The sequence below is a fragment of the Puccinia triticina genome, chromosome 16A (assembly GCF_026914185.1).
Source record: "Puccinia triticina chromosome 16A, complete sequence".
NCBI classification, from domain to species: Eukaryota; Fungi; Basidiomycota; class Pucciniomycetes; order Pucciniales; family Pucciniaceae; genus Puccinia; species Puccinia triticina.
This window is the reverse complement of record NC_070573.1, coordinates 1401515-1421049: the sequence shown is the minus strand read 5'-3', so window position 1 is coordinate 1421049 and position 19535 is coordinate 1401515.

Here is a 19535-nt window from a genome sequence, read left to right as displayed (position 1 = left end):
TCCAAGTGCCGAGCGTTACACTTCCACGAGGAGGCCGCCGTTGCTGACCGTTCAAAAACACAAATCAGCTTCTCGACTTGTTGCCAGAAGAACAAAGTGACCCTCCCTTCCTTTGCTCCCTCCGCCCAACCGTATCCCTCTGAGTTAAAGCAGTTGTTTGACGGCACCAGTCCAGGTAAGAATCATCGCCCCTTGAATAACAGGAAACTGAAAAATGATTTCAGATTCAGGCAACTTCATCGAACTCATTTGGATGTACAACAACGCTGTTTCATTCACATCCCTTGCGGCAAATGTTGACCCTTCAGTACAGGGGCCTTACGGGATCAACGTGTTCCGAATGTCGGGCGGATTGGTACACCTCATATCAAGTATTGAACCTCTCAACAACAACAACCCCGGATTTGCTCAAATATTTGTTGTCGGTGACCGCGGAACTAACAAAGCACAGCTCAGGATTGACAAAGCACAAGGCAGAGGAGGTGACACCGGCCGCGGACATCGCATGAAGCTATCAACAGTTCAGAAATTGATGGACTTTCTATATCATCATAATCCCTACACAATGGTGTAAATGACTGCCCGCAAAGTTCTGCAACAGTCAGGAGCACTCACCTTCAAACTGCAAGGTGTTCCACGACCTGGTTGTGACCCGAAGAGATATAATCAACCCACAACTGACGAAGTTGCAGTAATCGTGAGGGGCGCCGGCGAGATTATTCAGGAGCGCCAGATCTTGCTGCACCGCGCAGATGGTCAGTTGCAGGCAATATCGGACACTCACTCAGGATATTTTCCCCTCCGTTATCCTGTTTTCTTTCCGTTTGGCGAGCAACAGTGGGACAATATGTACCAAGCGGTAACTTTGCGGGGTGAGTTTTTCTGTGGTTTCACCGATTAGTGGCGAGACTGACACTTCCACAGTCCAAGGCCGAGTCGTTGGCCCGTTGGAATGGTTCGCATTCCTTCTATTCGAGCGACCCGATCACTTCTCTGCAATCCTGGCGGGGCGGGCACTCCTACAGGAACTTGTTTGCGATATGTACATTTGCGTGGAGCGCTCACGCACAACCTTCATCGAGTCAAACCAGAACAAACTCAAAGCTGATAAATACAACACACTTTTCAGAGGACTGGAAAACGGGACCGTCATAACTGGCAGAAAAATTATCCTGCCTTCAACTTTTATAGGCAGTCCTCGGGGCATGTCGGAACTATATCACGATTCGATGGCCATTGTGCGGAAGTTCGGCCCTCCATCTTTATTCATCACAATGACTGCCAATCCTAACTGGCCGGAAATTGTCACCATCATCTCCGCTGGCGAGTCGGCCGTTGACCACCCAACAATAGTCTCCAGAGTATTCCATCTCAAGGTGAAAGCTTTAATGTTTCAACTCGTGAAGATGGGCCGGTTGGGCAATGTGGTCGCATTTGTTTCGGTCATTGAGTTCCAGAAGAGGGGGCTTCCCCATCTGCATCTCATGATCACGCTTCATCCGGACGATCAACCCCTGACCCCCAAACAAGTCAATCGGCTGGTATCTGCTGAAATTCCCGATGAGTATTTCGAGCCATGTCTCCACGAGCTTGTGACTCAGTTCATGCTACACGGGCCTTGTGTTGGCCGATCATGCTGGACCGGCGACCACTGCAAATTGGCTTATCCAAAACCTTACATGCCCCGAACTGTCATCATTGACAGAGCATATCCTGCTTACCTGCGGCGCAACAATGGAGCCTCCATCCAGAAACACACTACAACATTCACCAATGGGAACATTGTCCCTTATAACAAATTCCTCACCCTCATGTTTGAATGCCACATCAATATCAAAATTCCGGTCAACACAATGGCTATCAAGTACCTTGATAAATACATCACAAAGGGTCACGACAGCACCAGGAAAAAAAAATAGTCACTTGATGACAAGTGACATCATGCCAGCTCCAGCGGGCTACCCACCATCTACCCAACATCTACCCATCATCTACCCACCATCTACCCACCATCTAACCAGTTCAAGAATTTCCACAGGAGATCTTCAGTTTTTGCTGGGCACCACTGATCCCCATTTCTGGTCAGCTGATACTCAGCTTTAGCTCCCAGATTATGCTCAGCTTTGGTGCCCAGCTCATGCTCAGCTTTGTTGCCCAGATCAGAACCAGTCCTGGCCCAGCTTATTTTCAGCTTTATTCCAGTCATGGCTCAGCTTAGACTCAGATTAGGACTATCATTGGCCCAGCCAATGCTCAGCTTTGGACCAGTATTGGCTCAGCTGATTTTCAGCTTTGGATAAATCTCGGCCCAGCCAATGCTCAGATTCTGAGTCTGACCACTCCTGTAAAAGCTTATGCTCATCTGTGGACCAGCCTTGGCTCAGCTGATGCTCAGCTGTGGAACAACCTTGGCTAAGACAATGCTCAGCTGTGGACAAGCCTTGGCTCAGCTGATGCTCAGCTGTGGACCAGCCTTGGCTCAGCTGATGCTCAGCTGTGGACCAGCCTTGGCTCAGCTGATGCTCAGCTGTGGACCAGCCTTGGCTCAGCTGATGCTCAGCTGTGGACCAGCCTTGGCTCAGCTGATGCTCAGCTGTGGACCAGCCTTGGCTCAGCTGATGCTCAGCTGTGGACCAGCCTTGGATCAGCTGATGCTCAGCTGTGGAACACCCTTGGCTCAGGTTATATTAATGTTTTGAATAGTCTCAAAAAATCTGATACTCAGCTTTGGAACAGCCTTGGCTCAGCCAATGCTCAGCTTGTACCGCATTGGCTCAGCCAATGCTCAGCTTTTGAAAATTTTTGGCCCAGCTGGTGTTAATCTTTGGAACAGTATTGTCCCAGCTGATCCTAAGCTCTGCACTAGCCTTTTTCAAGATGATGCTCAGCTTTGGACCATTGTTGGCTAAGCTGATGCTCAGATTTGGAATATTCTTGGTCCAGCTGACACTTGGATTTGTTTCAGGCTTGGAATATCCAATGCTCAGCTGTGGCCCAGGCTCAGCCAATGCTCAGCTTTGGCCCAGGCTCAGTCAATGCCTACTGCTCAGCTTATGATGAGCATCAGCTGTTCCTGGGAAAAAAATTAGGATCAGCTGACTGTGCCACATTGAGTGCTCTGGTGCATTCCTGCAAGCTCTACAAGTGCTGGTGGAGCAGACTTGGAGCAGCGCTGGAGTAGCTCTGGAGCAGAAACCAAAGCTGCATCATGTCACTTGCCATCAAGTGACTATTTTTTTTTCCTGGTGCAGGTCGTACATGGCGGTTGATGTGGCAAATGAAGTGCAAGCTTACCTTGACGCACGGTATATAAGCCCGCCCAAAGGTGTGTTACTTGACTGAACTTGACTACACTCGCGCGCAACTAACATCGAACACAGCTTGTTGGAGATTATTCAAATTTCCCTTATCAGATCGATCTCCTTCCGTCACGCGTCTGGCAATTCACGACGCCGGCGAACAACTCGTCTATTTTGACTCAAACGAGGGGGCAGAAGGCCAGATTAAGTCGGGCAAGGCAACGCAAACAAACCTTATCGGATTTTTCAAGTTGAACCAGAAGAATACGGTGGGCGCCGAAGGCCGCGCAGCCCAAACATTACTGTACAAAGAAATACCAAATTTCTTCTGGTGGGATAAAGGCAAGAAAGCTTGGTTCCCCCGGAAGACCAAATCTGACGCCGTTGGGAGGATGTATTCTGTGTCTTTTCTTGCGGGAGAGAAGTTCTATTTGCGGGTCCTTTTATTACATTGTAGAGGGGCGCGTTCGCACAAGGAGCTCCGCACCGTTGACGGCCGACGCGCGTTAATTATATACCAGATTGCTTGCAACTGGCTAGGGTTACTTGTGGACGATTACTTATACGATCAGACTCTTCGAGAAGCTGCCGCAGCCCAAACCGGTTACAAACTCGCTGAAATGTACGCGATGATGTGTATTCATTTAATTGACGACGAAGAGGAGTGTAGACCTGAGGCAGCGAGTAGCTGTGAGTAACAGCGAGCAGTCAACGAGACTGATGAAGAAGATCACACCTGAGGCAGCGAGTAGCTGTGAGTAACAGCAAGCAGTCAACAAGACTGATGAAGAAGATCACACCTGAGACCGGAGGATAGAAGGTGTGATGGATGAGTTTGAATTGAATGACAATGAGATGAGAACAATAACAAAGATGATGAGAAACATGAACCAACCTGAGGCAGCGAGTAGCTGTGAGTAACAGCAAGCAGTCAACAAGACTGATGAAGAAGATCACACCTGAGGCAGCGAGTAGCTGTGAGTAACAGCAAGCAGTCAACAAGACTGATGAAGAAGATCACACCTGAGACCGGAGGATAGAAGGTGTGATGGATGAGTTTGAATTGAATGACAATGAGATGAGAACAATAACAAAGATGATGAGAAACATGAACCAACCTGAGGCAGCGAGTAGCTGTGAGTAAAAGCAAGCAGTCAACAAGACTGATGAAGAAGATCACACCTAAAGCAATGATGAAAGAAGCAATGTGGAAACCAGACAATGAGTGAAGAATGGCGGAGGAGAACGGGAAATACACAGCATACCTGAGACCGGAGGATAGAAGGTGTGATGGATGAGTTTGAATTGAATGACAATGAGATGAGAACAATAACAAAGATGATAGGAAACAACTGAGAGAAACTAAGTTGAATTATATAGTCTACTTTAGGGTTTGCGAGTCTCATCGATGATATTCAAACCTAACTCATCAACAGTCCGCAGTACGGTACAAGAGAGACCGTCCGGCTTACTTAAGCCTCAATACCCCCCCTCTCTCATTGCCGGCTGATCTTCAGAGTGGTGATGATTTCTTGATGTTTCTGTTGACCAAGTGCTTTCGTGCACATGTCGGCTTTCATGTGTTGAGTTGAGACGTAGTTGATGTGAATAAGACCGGTGTCGTGGACTTCTCGCAGCCAGTGATAAATTATGTCGATGTGTTTTGACCGTTGTTGAAAAATTGGATTTGTTGCCAAAGCGATAGCGCTCTGATTGTCCACGAAGATCTCAAATTTCTTCTTGAATTTGATGTTGAGACTGGTGAAGAGGTACTTGAGCCATACGGATTCTTGCACTCCTTCAAACAGTGCGCGGTATTCCGCTTCTGTTGTTGAGGTCTGTAAGCGCCCAGATTTGGGGTACTTCACTGAGTGGGCTAAGGGGACAAAGGGCGAAGGCACGACGTTCTAGAACCTCTGTGTGAATTGCAAAGGGGCACTAGTTCGGGGGACGTCTCAGTACTTCCCTCGAAATACAAATTGAAAGAGAGAGAGAGGGAAACGGAAAAGAAGGAAAGGTCTTGCTCACCTAGTTCGGGGGAAGTCTCAGTACTTCCCTGCCGAACTAGGATAGCGAGAGCTGGGGACTAAGTCGGTGGTCGATGTCGGTCGGTGATACTCCTGTGAACCTCTCTGTGAGCTCGCGGGAGCCGCGGCTCACATTCTCCCCCTCTATAGAACAAGCTTGCCCGGAGGGGCAATTGGCGAAGCGTGAATGGACGGTCCTCGAATTGTTTAGCGCGGTGGGGAGTGATAATGGGTGTCAGGGGAAGGGGAGTTGGTGGACTGCGCGAAGCAGGGCTCGATTTCATCTTTGAATGTTGTGAGGATTGCTCAGTCTTGGCTCGTCCATGTGATCCGATGTTGAGAGGGTTGACAGACTTCTTGGAAGGGGGTTCAGTCGAGGGGGTACAAATGAAAAAAATTGGAGAGTGATCGTGGGAATGAAACGGGATTAGGAAGAGTGGGGAATTGGTAGAGGGTGAGAGTATTGGGCTCGGGGGCCGGTCTCTGGCGAGTATTGAGGTGGGGAGCGTGAGGAGTTTCAATCTCAGCCTAATCACTTGTCTCGTTATCCGCACTGTTAGGATTTTCCTACGTAAGCTTCTTCCTTTATGGAGGAGGTGTAGGTTCTTGTGGATCCTAGGGGAATATCTCACATACCCCGCGTCCTGTCCTAGGATGGTGCTATCGATGAGGGATGAGAGCAAAGAGGCAAAGCTAGTCTGCATGTCGTCAAAGTGTTGGACTGCGGCGGCTTCCGTTTCCTCGGTGATCAAGTCCTCGTCCTCCCCATAGCCTTGAGCTATGGCCGAGTCGAGTTCATCAATTGCCGCCGTTGCTGCTTTTTCCATTTCTGGGTATAGGTCGTCTTGATCGTCGGATACGCTGGCCACACCCGCTGGGCGAGAGGTTGCTCGACCGGCGCTGGTGTTGGGGGGACGGTTAGATGGACCTTTCAAAGAGCTCCACGCTTGTGGGGCGGAGTAGTTAGACGGTTTGACCGGAGTAACCCAACTGTCAGGGACATTGACTCGATTTTTGTCGCGGGGGGCCGAGCAGGTGCCATTCGGTGAACCACAGTGTTCCCTGCACCAGTGACAGCGTCCTAACGAATCCAAATACAAATGGATCCTCCAACGTAACTCATCCGACATCCATCCGGTTGGTTTTCCATCTGAGGATGCTTGAGTGGTTGCATTTGCCTGGGAGTTCAGCGGCTTGCCTCGGTTTGATGGTGGTAGGCGTTTTGGCAGGGCCTCGTAGAAGGTTCGGACACGCTTCGCAAAGCGGTTGTATTCAAAGGGCTCCGCTTCGAGCAACTCAAATTTTTGTACGTTGCCTTGCAGTTCCTCCGGGAGGCCGATGGTCATCCATTCCGCAAGACTGAGGTCCGAGATAACTGGGGATTCGCAGTCAAAGTTGACCATTCGCTGGAGTGTTCAAGCGCGCGTTTCGAACTGAGTGAAAGTCTCCGTGTTTTCCATTTTCAATCCACGGATCTTCGTTTTGAGCGAGTGACGCCAACGAACTGGAATCGCCGTCTCGAAAAGTGCTTCCTTGAAGTCCTTCCAAGGTCTTCCCAGATAATTCTTTGCTTTGTTTGAATAGAAGGAAAGTAGGTTGGTTTCTTTGATTAATGTCCCGGTGATTTTGATCTTGTTGTCATCCAGAGATATCGTTTTTGTGTTGAAGAAAATTTGTAAGCTGTTGATCCACGACAGGAATGGCTCCGTTTCTTGGAACGGGCCGGTGTAGGCGGGGCCGTCAGAAGTACGAAAACGTCGGAGATCTACATGGTCGTCTTTTGGGGCTGTGGCTGGGGTTTGAGACGACTCTCTTTTTGCAGACGATCGGATGAAGGCCTCCTCCATTCTTGCCAATCGTTTGGCGTCCACTTTTGCCCGCTTGTCCGCTGCTTCTTGTGCTGCTACTGCCCTTTGTTCCGCTGCTCTCTGCGCGTCCAAGCTAGCCTGTTGGATTTGCAGGGACATACGTTGCATCTCTGCAATTAGCCCCAGTGCGTCGACGCCCGTGCTGCGGTTCTGGGTCGGTGCTCCTGGGAATGTCTCTTCGACAGGATTATCTCCTGCGTTTGCCGACATCTTGTAAAGGCTCAGTCAAGCCTTTCACTGAGTACTACTATTCTCAGTGTAGTCCGTATACAAGACCGATATGTCTCGGAGAGAACCTGAATTCTAGGACCAACAATTATATTGCAAATGCTAGCTCAGTAGAAAGAGTCAGTCGTGGTTCTCTACTCTATGTACAATTGGGAATGGTGAAAGATAGAAATGAAAGGTGATGGAGCTTACCTAGCTCAGTAGAAAGAGTCAGTCGTGGTTCTCTACTGAGCTAGGAGGGGCGGGGAGTCGCGGACTAAGTGTGCGGCTCTGAGGTCGTCCTGTGATAGCGTTGTGACACCCGCGTGGAGCGCGGTGCTCACAGTCCTCCCTCCTATAATGTGCGAGAAGGTACAGGAGGGGTGGGGCTAGGGTGCCACAAAGCGGGGGGAGCGTCGAGGCGAATCTTGCGGAGTCGAATGGACGGATGGCGGCTGTGGGGAGGGCTGGGGGGGTGGATCATCTTCAGGAAGAGGCGGGTCTGGTTCTTCAGCTGCGTCCCCAATTGGAAGGACACGTGGTTTGAGCTTGGATACGTGAAAGGTTGGGTGACGTCGGTCGCTTTCTGGTAGGGCAAGTTCAACGCTCTGGCCATTGTTGAACACCTTCAGAACGCGGTAAGGACCCTCAAAGCGCTCTTTGAGTTTGTCCACGCCGCCCTGATGACGGCCGCGCCAATCGGCCGAGTCCAGGAACACCCAAGAACCGGGGAGAATCTGAGGCCGGTCCCGGCGGCGTCGATTATGCTGAATTGCTTGTCTGACCCGGGCAGTCCATAGTCCGTCCTTAGCGTCCGCCCACGCTCCTTCTCGGGTCTTGAGCCACTTGTCGAGTGCGGGGGCGGAATCTATTGGCCCGTCGGAGGAGGGGAAGAGTTGGGGTTGGCGGCCGAAGAATAACTCGAACGGGCTGTAGCCCGTGGACACATTGACCGCCAAGTTGATGGCAAATTCCACCGCAGGCAGTGATTCTAGCCATTTGCTTTGCCGTTTAGCGGTGAACGTACGAAGAATCTGGCCAACGGTCTTGTTGGTGCGTTCACTCCGCCCGTCTGCTTGTGGGTGGAAAGCCGAGGTCATGTGAAACTGTATATGTAGTTTGTCCATGAGGGCTTTCCAGAACCGGGAAGTCCATGTCTTGTCACAGTCGCTGATGATTGTCCGTGGCGCTCCAAAAATAGCAACCCAGCTGCTGAAGAACCAAGTCGCCGTTTTCTCCGCCGTGTCTGTCTGCAGGACCGGAATTATGCGCGTGTATCCTGACAGCCGGCAGGTGCACGTCAGGATCATGTCAAAATGGGATGATTGGCGCAAGGGTCCTACGAAATCGATGGCTATTTCAGACAGCGGCGTCGATGGGAAGGCGGGAGTCTGCATCTTGCCGGTTGGCGCAGTGGTTGGCGCCTTAGTGCGTTGGCAGACGTCACAGCCCTTGACGAAGTTGAGCGTGTCTTTGGAAATTCCGGGCCAGAAGAAATCGCGCCGCAGCTCGACAACGGTCTTGAGGTACCCGAGGTGTCCGAGGCGCAGGTGGGCTTCTTTTATAAGGTTCATTCGCAAGGGAGTGTCGGCCGGGATGACGAGGCGGTGGTCGATGAAAAGCAGCCCATTGAGCTCGGTGTAGTCTTCGCAAAGGGGGAGGGCCTCCTTCAGTGCCTTGCAGAAACCGTCCGATTCATAGCCAAGCCGAACGCGGTCTTGAATTGCTGGGGAGAGAGAAGATCCGAGTTCTGTGAGTGCTGCTACGCAAGCAATATCGCCGGCGTCAATTTGTAACTCCTCGGTGTCCTTCCTTGACAGAGCATCCGCAACCGAATTTTCCTCTCCACGGATGTACTCGAAGCAAAGATCGAAGTCGGCTAGAAGCTCTGTCCAGCGTGCTTGTCGACGGCTAAGGTTTTGTTGTTTCAAGAAATGGATGAGCGAGTGGTGGTCCGTCAACACATTGACTTTCATCCCGAGGAGCAGCATTTTCCATTTCTGGAGGGCGTGCACCACGGCCAAGAGCTCCTGTTCATGCACTGGGTAGTTGCGTTCCGCAGCTGTCATCTGATGGGACTCGTACGCAATTGGTGATGCGCCCTTCCACTCCTTGCCTTGGAAGAGCGCGGCGCCAAGGCCAGTCCCGCTGGCGTCAGTGAACAGCCATAACGGATCGTCGGACTCGTAATCCACGTTTTTCAAGCACGGGAGCGAGGTCATGATCCGTTTGATGTTGTTGAAGGCCTCGTCTTCTGCTTTTCCCCAGTTGAACTCTTTGGGATCGCGTTTACTGCTGGTAAGGGGGGTCAGCGTGCCTACATATTGTTGTAGCCCCCAGATGAACTTTTTCATCCATTGTACTGTTCCAAGGAATTTCTTGACCCCTTTTGAGGACCGTGGTGTTGGCCAGTCCTGCACAGCTGTGATTTTACTGTCGTCCGGTTGAATGCCGTCAGCCAAAATCCAATGTCCCAAGAACTTAATCTTGTGTTGAAAAAGTTTGGTCTTTTTGGGACTGCAATATAACTTTGCAGCTTGGATCCGATCCAAGACCCGGCGGACGTGCTGTTCGTGCTCGTCGAAAGAGTTCGAGAATATGACGATGTCGTCCAAGTAGACGACGCAGATGTCCCCAATGAGTTCCCCAAGCGCCTCCTCAAGCCGGGCCTGGTGTGTAGCCGGTGCATTGGTGAGACCCATTGGCATGACGCGCCACTCGTACAGTCCCCACGGAGTCTTCACCGCAGTCAACGGTATGTCAGCCTCGCGCATCTGAGTCTGGAAGAAAGCGTTGGTTTGATCGAGGATCGAAAACGCCTTACCAGTTGCTACCAGGCGGACCAGTTCATCTACGTTTGGGAGGGGCGACCGGTCTTTGACTGTCAGGTTATTAAGTTTCCTGTAGTCACAGACCCAACGGGGAAGAGCTTCCGGGTCCTTCTTTGGGATGATAAGACTGGGAGACGCGTATTGACTAGTAGATCTGCAAAGGCGTCCTGCTGCGACGTGTTGGTCGAGAAGTTTCCGCCAGGCAGCAAGGTACTTTTGAGGGTATGAGTACTGCTTTTCGTTTATGGAGGCGTTTGGGTCGGTGAGGATAATTCGATGGCGGACTCTAGAGCTTTCGTCCTGCATGATATCAGGGAAGGGTCCGTCGGGGAAGAAGGTGTGCGTCTCGCTGTCTTCGGGGACTGCAGGGATATCGGTGGGGAATAGATCTCGGAATTCATTCAACATCATCTGTTCCGCACGTTCCTGCGATTCACTCGAGTCTGATATCCCAGCTACGTGGGTCGTTCTCGTGTCTAGTGCTCGGTAGTCATGGATTGTGATCGCTGGCGAGCGACAAGAGATGCATCGGTCAGGGAAGGAGAACGATACTTGGGCCTGTTGGAGAAAAGGAGTCCCAAGGATCGCGTCGAGGCCACCGTTGATTGGTCCAAGGTGGAAAGGAGTGTCGTGAATCTTGGCTCCCGAGGTGGGGTCGACAATTGTCGCATGTGTGTAAAATTGTAGCAACAGAGGTGTGGGCGACTTGTTGTCCATTGCAAGACCAATTTTTATAGGTCTCATCAGTTGAAGTCGCTTGAGGCCCGCGGATACGACCGTTTGAGGCGAGATGAGGTTTAATTCGGATCCTGTGTCCAACATAGCCTTGATCAGGGAGTTGCCCAGTCGAAGTTGAAAGATCAAGCGATCCGGGCGCGAGGAAATTGAGGGTTTCATGGTGGAAACCAGAGGAGAAATGAGTTCGTCGGGAGTTCTGCGTAGCACGTTGTTGGTACGAGAAAAAAAAAGTGTAAAGGCTCAGTCAAGCCTTTCACTGAGTACTACTATTCTCAGTGTAGTCCGTATACAAGACCGATATGTCTCGGAGAGAACCTGGATTCTAGGACCAACAATTATATTGCAAATGCTAGCTCAGTAGAAAGAGTCAGTTGTGGTTCTCTACTCTATGTACAATTGGGAATGGTGAAAGATAGAAATGAAAGGTGATGGAGCTTACCTAGCTCAGTAGAAAGAGTCAGTCGTGGTTCTCTACTGAGCTAGGAGGGGCGGGGAGTCGCGGACTAAGTGTGCGGCTCTGAGGTTGTCCTGTGATAGCGTTGTGACACCCGCGTGGAGCGCGGTGCTCACACATCTTCTCTAGAGCGGTTGGCGTGGGAGGGATGGAACTGGCGGAGCGGTTTGTGGAGGGGTCTGGTGGGCTTCTTGTGTCTGCTACTTTCGCTGGAGGTGGGAGTGCTGGGAGTGTGGAAAGTAGTGGGTTGAAAGGTCCTGGAGGCGGGGGAGGGGGTCTAATCGATTCCGGGCCAATTGGCGACCAAGCTTTAACTACTGGGGGAATGTCGCTATCAGCCGAGAAGAAGGAGGTTGCTGGACTGTTCGGGAAGCCTATTGCTGGAGGGAGCGTTAAAGAGACTGAAAGCAAAGCCGGGCACAAGTTGGTCTCGAGATGATGGGGCGCCGGAATTGGTTGGGTGCGGCTCGAGGAAGCCTCTCTGGAGGCTGCTGTTTCTACAAGCTCTGCTGATTTGGCTGCTCTTGCTGCCGCTGCCGCCGTTTGTTTTGCCTTATTTGCTGCCCGGAGGAGCGCTTCCGTGTCTGTCGGTGGGTGAAGTTGATCGGATGAGGTGGTTCTCCTCGTGGACATGAGAGACCTATTAGTCGGAGACAAGGGGGGGCACGAAGGGTTTGGGTGTTGCTGGGTGCGAAGAGTGGGAGCAGGTCTAAAGCAAAACGAAGCAAATCGAAGCGAAGCGAGGCGAAGCAAGGGGGTCGAGGGTGTCGAATTGGAGGTTCGAGAAAAAAAAAGTGTAAGCGCCCAGATTTGGGGTACTTCACTGAGTGGGCTAAGGGGACGAAGGGCGAAGGCACGACGTTCTAGAACCTCTGTGTGAATTGCAAAGGGGCACTAGTTCGGGGGAAGTCTCAGTACTTCCCTCGAAATACAAATTGAAAGAGAGAGAGAGGGAAACGGAAAAGAAGGAAAGGTCTTGCTCACCTAGTTCGGGGGAAGTCTCAGTACTTCCCTGCCGAACTAGGATAGCGAGAGCTGGGGACTAAGTCGGTGGTCGATGTTGGTCAGTGATACTCCTGTGAACCTCTCTGTGAGCTCGCGGGAGCCGCGGCTCACAAGGTCAATACAGTTTGTTGCTTTTTGGAGCGCCATGACAGAAGACTCCCCCCAAGCATTGTTACATAGCCCAAGTATGAACGCCTGTCATCGGTACAATTTGCGAAGTCAGCATCAGTGTAAACTGCGACTTCGTCGAGATTGCCGGATCCGTCCAAGAGGATACCGTGATTTTTGGTTCCCGCCAGATACCGAAGCAGGTGTTGAACAGCCTTCCAGTGAGTGATTCCCGGCCGCTCCAGATGTTGTGACAGCTGCGACACGGTGAATGAAATATTGGGTTGAGTTGAGACCAAGAGATAGTTTAGAAGGCCGAGCGCCTCCCTGTAATTGACTTTGAGTTGCAGAAAAGCCTGGTGATTGGCTTTGGAGCTCTTGACCAGTCAAGAATTGGCAACCATTGGAGTATTGGTTGTGCGACAATCACCCATGTTGAAGTTGTCAAGGATAGACTGGGTGTAGAGTTCTTGGCTGAGTAAGAGCTGTTTTGGCGCTGGTCGAGTGATTTTGATGCCAAGTAAATGTTTGACTTCGCCCAGATCTTCCATCCTGAACTTTTCGGAGATGAGCTTTTTGAATCTGGCTACATCGTGACTTATGATGATCATATCATCAATGTAGACATGGACAAAGCATTCCCAACCTGGAACGTGTGAGGTGAACAGAAATGGATCTGCTGGCAAAGGGCGAAAGGATATAGACTCGAAGAAACATTTGAGCTCAGCGTCCCACACTCAAGGAGCCTGTCTTAGTCCGTAAATTGCCTTGTGTAATTTGAGACAGTACCCCTTCGGCACTGCGAGCCCCGGCGAAGGACAAAGATACACGGACTCTTTCAGCTTCCCGTTCAGGAATGCGTTTTTCGCATCCATCTGGTGAATGTTGTAGCCTCGCGAGAGTCCAACAACAAGCGCCGCCCGCAAGCTGGTCGAACGCCCAGTCGGTGCGTAAGTGAATCCTACACCGTCCTTTTGCTGAGATCCTTGAGCACACAGTTGTGCCTTGAATTTCACAACAATTCCTTCTGAATCCTTCTTTTTTCGGAAAACCCAGACCGTGCCAAGAAGGGATTCATCCCCAGGGATGATTTCGATGGTCCAAACTTTCTGATCCGCCATTGCCGAGAGCTCAGACTCGACAGCTTGAGTCCACGAAGAGGTGTCAGACGAAAGCATAGCTTCCCGGTAAGTGCGTGGGATTTCGGAAGCCAACAGTGCTCTAGCCAGGTTGGCTCTCCTCTTGGTGTGGAGAATGTGCGCCGGATCAATATTAGAGCTAATGTTTTTTGGTGCGATATTTGAGGTGAGGACAAGATTGTAGCCAGGTTTTGGGCAAGACGGTTGGTCGGAGACAGAAGATGAATTGGAAGGGGTACCTGTTGGTGCAGGATTTAGGGAAGCGATTGTAGGAGTGGGAAGGGGACCTGCTGAGTCAGGGTTTTGAAAGAATGTGCTGACGTCGATGGTCAAAGAATCAAGATCGAGCTCGTCTTCTGCCGATCTCCAGTCAAGCACCTCAAGTAATGAATCCTTGGATGCCCTCGACGGAAGAGACGGTGATTGGTCGATTTCATCAAAATCGAAAGGCGTCAGAGGATCAAAGTGATAAGACGGGTCAGCTGGAGAGAAAATGGAGACTCCTGGGAAGTCTGTCTTGACAAATGTGACGTCGTGACAGCGCTCCACTTTCCCTCCTGGGAGGAGGACGCGCCAGTTATGCGTCCCCAGCTGATAGCCAACAAGCAGACTTTTCTTGGCGGTGTTGCCAAACTTTCCGTCGCGAAGTTGCTTCGGAATATTGACGTACGCAAGGCAGCCAAACGGTTTGAGTCAAGAAGTGTTGAATGGTGAACCAAACCACAGGTTGTGGGGAGTGTCCCACTTGAGCTTTCTCATTGGGGTGATATTTTCAAGCAGCACAGCCGTGGAGACGGCCTCCGCCCAGTATTTGGATGGGAGGTGGGCCTGCTTGAGCATACATTGTGCCTTCTCAGATGTAGAACAATTACCCCTCTCAGCCACCGAGTTTTGTTGAGGGGTGTATGGCGCCGTGACTTGAACGGTGATGCCTTTGCTTTTGAGAAAGTCAAGAAATTTGGTTGAATTAAACTTGCCTCCTCCGTCAAAGACTACAGTCTTGATGTTGGTTGAGTGATGATTTGTAACTTCATTGTAGTATTGCAAAAAAAATGAAAATGTTTCAGATTTCTTAGAGAGGAGGTACACATGGCGATAGCAAGTATAATAGTTGGTTATCTTAAAGTAATATTCTTTTCCACCAAAGGATCGAGGATTGATCCTTCCGCTGAGGTCCATATAGACGAACTCAAGCGGACGAGTGGCTTCAGGTAGGGAACCAGGAAAAGGAAGGTGATGTGACTTTGATAGAGAACAGGCTTCGCAGTTGATTTTTGAAGCTTTGATATTTGGAAACATTTTCTTCAAAGCCTTGATGTGAGGGTGTCCTGCTGACCTGTGAAGAGTGTCAATGTCAGTTGATGTCGCCACTTTAGCAAGAACGGTCAAAGACTGACCTTGAGAACCGGGAGCAAGCTTGATGTTGCAGACACCTCCGATGACCGCCGTCGAGAGAATGACTGTGTTGTTCCGGACTAGATCGAACGAACTCAAACTAGTCCTAACAACGTCACAACCGCGCTCAAACAACCTTTCAAAACTGATCAGAGTACCGGACAATCCCGGAACATGGAGAGTCTTGAGTTTCAACTCCGTGCCATCGTTGGCGATGATTCGCACATAGCCTTCTCCTATTGACTCAAGGTGGTTACCGTCCGCAAGGGATATCTGAGTCGTCCTGCTGCAGTAGTCAGTGAAGCGCTTCTTATCGCTGAACATGTGGTGGCTGGCGCCACTGTCGAGGAAGCAGACGTCGTCGGTCTGAACTGCAGAGAGAGCCTTGCGAATGCAGAGAATTCCACTGCTTGTGGTGCTGATTGAAGAGGCATCAGCATCGTCGTCGTCGTCGCTGATTGGTTGTTTAGAGGTTGCTGCTTTAGCGGTCGGCTTTTTCTTCCTTTTGAGAGCCTTGCAATCGGCTGCCGAGTGCTTAGTCGCCGGGTTGTGAGTCCCGGGGGCACAGAATGGAGGTGTGGTGGTGGCCGACATTGCCGACTCTTGTTTTATGACCGGGGCTGCCCCAATCGAGGTGGTGTGATGGGAGACTGACAACGAGCCAGTGCGTTCGTTTTCAAGAGCGGTCTTGATCATTTCAATGCTGATTGGTCGTTGGTTGAATAGACTCGCCTTGAGGTGTTTGTAGTCGTCCGCAGGGAGTTTGTTCAGAATGATTTCGCAGAGCAGAGACTCCTTGAGATCGGCTTTTTCTGGTTTGCCAATGAGGAGACCGACTGAAGCCACTCGGCTCAGACCGGCGTTGAGATCATCAATGAAGGCCGACACGCTGCCCCTGTATGGAAAGGTGCAGAAGTTGAGGTAGACAACCGACTGGTTCTGGGCCGAATGGGATTCGTAGTACCCCACGAGTAGAGCCCAGATGAGGTTTGGTTTCTTCTCATTCTGCGGTGTGACGAACCGTTGGTGATTGATTTGTCCGATGGATTGGTGGAGGATACCAGCGACCTGTTCTTCTTTATCGAGATGATCAGCCCGAAGTGCCTCATCCGCGGGAATAGCACAGCCCTCGAGGTATTTAGCCAGCTTGTGCTGCATGCAGTAGCCGCGGATTTTGAGCTTCCAGGCATCCCAGTTGGTGTCGGTGAGGATTGGAAATGACTTGTTGTCAGACATTTTGAGCGTGACGGTTTACGAGAGCTAAACGGAGCGCGGGCTCATAACCTAATGGACGACGAAGAGGAGTGTAGACCTGAGGCAGCGAGTAGCTGTGAGTAACAGCAAGCAGTCAACGAGACTGATGAAGAAGATCACACCTGAGGCAGCGAGTAGCTGTGAGTAACAGCAAGCAGTCAACAAGACTGATGAAGAAGATCACACCTGAGACCGGAGGATAGAAGGTGTGATGGATGAGTTTGAATTGAATGACAATGAGATGAGAACAATAACAAAGATGATGAGAAACATGAACCAACCTGAGGCAGCGAGTAGCTGTGAGTAACAGCAAGCAGTCAACAAGACTGATGAAGAAGATCACACCTAAAGCAATGATGAAAGAAGCAATGTGGAAACCAGACAATGAGTGAAGAATGGCGGAGGAGAACGGGAAATACACAGCATACCTGAGACCGGAGGATAGAAGGTGTGATGGATGAGTTTGAATTGAATGACAATGAGATGAGAACAATAACAAAGATGATAGGAAACAACTGAGAGAAACTAAGTTGAATTATATAGTCTACGTTAGGGTTTGCGAGTCTCATCGATGATATTCAAACCTAACTCATCAACAGTCCGCAGTACGGTACAAGAGAGACCGTCCGGCTTACTTAAGCCTCAATATCATTCGCCTCCTTCTGATCCAAAGCGGCTTTTCGAACGTCACTTCGACTCCTTCACGGATGACACGCCGAGGGTTGACATGCAGAGCAGATCGAGCCGCGCCCTGCGTCCCGAGGAGAGGCGGGTCCTGGCTCTTTTCCGTCTGGCAGAAATCTTGTGCGAAATGGGAAGCACCTTAGAAACATGTGGCATCACCATTAGCCGCGCCGACAAACGTTCATTGGCTCGTCTCGAAAACAAACGGCTTGGAAATGAAGACTTATCCGTCATTCATTCTCGCCTCCGAGATAACAAAGCGATGTTCAACCCCGGCCAGTTAGTATTCTTCAACAGTGTTAAGAGCTCGTTGAACAATAATAGGCCACGAATCTTCTACTTGGACGGTCCTGGTGGAACGGGAAAGACATTCATCCTGAATTCAATCATCGATTTTGCAACTACTAAGCGCATGCAGAAAATCATCACAGCCTCATCGGGTGTCGCCGCCCTCTTGCTCAAGTTCGGGCAAACGGCCCACTCGGCGTTCAATATTCCACTCGATACTGAGAGGGACGTCGAGTGTCCCATTGAATCCGACTCCACATTTGCTAGCAAATTTATCTCAGCCCGTTTGATTATCTGGGATGAAGTCGTAACTATTCACAAGAACTGTGTCGATGCTGTGGATCGGACGCTTCAACGTCTGTGCAACTCTACTCAACCCTTTGGCGGGAAAACCGTGATCTTCGCCGGTGATTTCCGGCAAATCTTGCCTGTAGTCAAATATAACGAGTTTCCCCCATCGTATGCGGCAACAATTAAATCGTCGACTATCTGGGGGACAGTGACAGAATTCAAGCTCCATCAAAACATGCGACTTGCGGCAGCGTTACGCGGCGAAGGGACTCATAACAATCAAGTATTTGCTACGGCTCTCCTCCGTTTGGGCGAGGGGAAACATCAGATAAACGATTTCGGTATCCTCCCTCTTGATGGAATGAGGATTGAATCGTTCCTTAATACCAGGGAAATGAGTGCTCGAGTCACGGATTTTGTTTATGGCGGACTACATGCTATCGATCCCCTCAACCAATCCCAGCTGGTCAATCATTTGAATGAAAGGTGTATCCTCGCTCCTCTGAACCGCGATGTCAAGCAAGTTAATGAGGACATGATGAACAGTTTGCCCGGGGAGGTGACGCAATTAAAGTCTATCGACACGCCTGATCCCGACGGATGTGATAGCCTTCCAGAAGAATGCCTGAACAAAATTTCAATTTCGGGTTTTCCAGAGCACTCAATATCTCTCAAAATTGGAATGCCTGTCGTCGTGACGAGGAACATGAATATCAATGGCGGCATATGCAACGGCACTCAAATGCTGATTCTAGCCTTCTCCCATTCCTATATCAAGGGCTAATTGATGACAGGACCATTCAAAGGAAGGACTATTATGTTACCTCGAGTCAAGTTGCATAATAAAGGATCACCTCGCTCCGGACTGAGCTTTTATCGGTATCAGTTCCCTATCACTCCCGCGTATGCGATGTCAATCAACAAAGCACAAGGTCAGACCTTTGGGCGAGTTGGTGTATTCTTGTGCACAGACGTTTTTTCGCATGGGCAGCTCTATGTGGCACTTTCGCGTGTTTCGAATGTAGAAGATTTACTACCTTGAAAGGTCGTAGATCCTGCGACCGAAGGTCGTGGGTTCGCGCCGAAGGCGCGTGGGTGCGCCGCAGGCGCTGGTTCCGCCCCGAAGGGGCGGTTTGCAGGCAAGGACTTTTAGACGAGTGAAGTATGAGTGATCCGACTTAGAGGAGCACACGAGCGAGACACAAGAAAAGCCAACCTTTTAGACGAGTGAAGTATGAGTGATCCGACTTAGAGGAGCACACGAGCGAGACACAAGAAAAGCCAACCTAGAGAAAGACCTGAGTGAGACAAGAGCAAAAGAACAGAAGATAGTGAAAGACAACAGTACCTGAGACACGGGGAGCGTGGATCAGTGTTTGAGGGAAAAACCGAGTTGAATGAATGAAGAAAAGAGATTGGGTACAATGTGCCCGAAGGCTCTTAACTAACTACAACTAGGTTTAGACTACTGCGGCGAAGCTAAGTTGATACTATAACAAGGTGACTAAATGAAACCGCAGAATAGTTCAATAAGGACATCAAATTCCCGCCCCGAAGGGGCGGTCACCAGGCCGGAAGGACATCAAATTCCTGTTTCAATTTCATAGCCGTGCTACGGCCGTATTTTCTGTACGTTGTCTCTTGGTTTGGGTGTTTTTTTGCTTAGAAGGTTGTGACTCTTTGCACTATGCAACTCTCAATTTTTTCTCTCAGTTCGGATTGTTGTTTCTCTACGAAATTTATCTCACTTTTGTTTTGTTCAGGTTTGGGTTTTTTGAAATTTCAAGTCAAGTTTTTTTATTTTGATTCCTCTCCAGAGGAATGGAGGATGACAGACTCGGACAAGCTCCCGCCTTTTATGGTGCTGCTTTGCGCCTCTGCACGGGTACTGTTCATCCGAAAAAATTTCCTTTCTAGGCACCCACAAGTGAGCCAACAATCTGTATT